We start from the raw sequence: 2,176 nt of genomic DNA on the forward strand, positions 1-2,176 counted from the left end.
TCAAATTAATGCAGACTTGACTTATCAAAGCAATGACTTTATATTTCCAGTGTGTCGAATGAACAAGAAGACTCGTGTGTGTGTGTGTGTGTGTTAAATCGTTGTAGGATGAGGGAGGTCAGTCAATTAGAAATTCTCAGAACATCAGCTTCTACTCAATTCTGTGAAATCTCCTCCATCGTTCCTTTCTAAGTCTCCATCTCTCTCCTCCTCCTCCTCCTGGGGTCTTTTCATTGTTTTTCCACTCACATCTCTGTCAGTTTGGGTTCATAAAATCACCCGAGCACCAGGTGTGTGTGTGTGTGTTCACAGAGAGCAGCTTTACTGCTGATGTCAGCTTTACACACACATTAACACACAATCATGAGCTGTGCTGTTCTTTAATCCCTATTAACTGCACTTTACTGCTACACTTCGACTCGTAATCTCCAGTAAACTCCCTGTGGATGTGTGCAGCTCTGTGTATTCAGGAGTTCAGCGGTTATTTATTCATCTGAACTCATGTTGAGCGCTGTGTACTGTACAAAACTACACTTTCACACAGAACATGATGAAGATGATGAGGAGGAGAGTCAGTCAGGAGTGACAGGAAACAAACAGACGAACTCTAGAGAACAACGAGCATCCAGAAACCTCCTTTCAAGATTGACGTGTGTCATTTCTGCTCCACTAGCAGCGCAAAATATCTCAACCCCGATAACAATTAAATGTTTCCTGAATGCCCTAGAAACCACACAGCAACGTGTTTAAAAACAAACAACTCCTAGAACACCTCGGCAACCACACGGCAACACGATTAAAAACAAACAATACTCAGAAAACAAACCACACTCAGAACACCTCAGCAACCACACGGCAACACACTTAAAAACAAACAATACTCAGAAAACAAACAAACACTCAGAACACCTCGGCAACCACACGGCAACACGATTAAAAACAAACAATACTCAAAAAACAAACCACACTCAGAACACCACGGCAACACACTTAAAAACTAACAATACTCAGAAAACAATCGACACTCAGAACACCTCGGCAACCACACGGCGACACACTTAAAAACTAACAATACTCAGATAACAAACCACACTCAGAACACCTCGGCAACCACACGGCAACACACTTAAAAACTAACAATACTCAGATAACAAACCACACTCAGAACACCTCGGCAACCACACGGCGACACACTTAAAAACTAACAATACTCAGAAAAAAAACGACACTCAAAACACCTCGGCAACCACACGGCGACACACTTAAAAACTAACAATACTCAGAAAACAAACCACACTCAGAACACCTCGGCAACCACACGGCGACACACTTAAAAACTAACAATACTCAGAAAACAAACCACACTCAGAACACCTCGGCAACCACACGGCGACACACTTAAAAACTAACAATACTCAGAAAACAAACCACACTCAGAACACCTCGGCAACCACACGGCAACACACTTAAAAACTAACAATACTCAGAAAACAAACCACACTCAGAACACCTCGGCAACCACACGGCAACACACTTAAAAACTAACAATACTCAGATAACAAACCACACTCAGAACACCTCGGCAACCACACGGCGACACACTTAAAAACTAACAATCCTCAGAAAACAAACGACACTCAAAACACCTCGGCAACCACACGGCGACACACTTAAAAACTAACAATACTCAGAAAACAAACCACACTCAGAACACCTCGGCAACCACACGGCGACACACTTAAAAACTAACAATACTCAGAAAACAAACCACACTCAGAACACCTCGGCAACCACACGGCGACACACTTAAAAACTAACAATACTCAGAAAACAAACCACACTCAGAACACCTCGGCAACCACACGGCAACACACTTAAAAACTAACAATACTCAGAAAACAAACCACACTCAGAACACCTCAGCAACCACACGGCAACACACTTAAAAACGAACAATACTCAGATAACAAACCACACTCAGAACACCTCAGCAACCACACGGCAACACGATTAAAAACAAACAATACTCAGAAAACAAACCACACTCAGAACACCTCAGCAACCACACGGCGACACACTTAAAAACAAACAATACTCAGAAAACAAACAAACACTCAGAACACCTCAGCAACCACACGGCAACACACTTAAAAACAAACAATACTCAGAAAACAAA

This window comes from Carassius auratus, chromosome 40 (assembly GCF_003368295.1).
Source record: "Carassius auratus strain Wakin chromosome 40, ASM336829v1, whole genome shotgun sequence".
NCBI classification, from domain to species: Eukaryota; Metazoa; Chordata; class Actinopteri; order Cypriniformes; family Cyprinidae; genus Carassius; species Carassius auratus.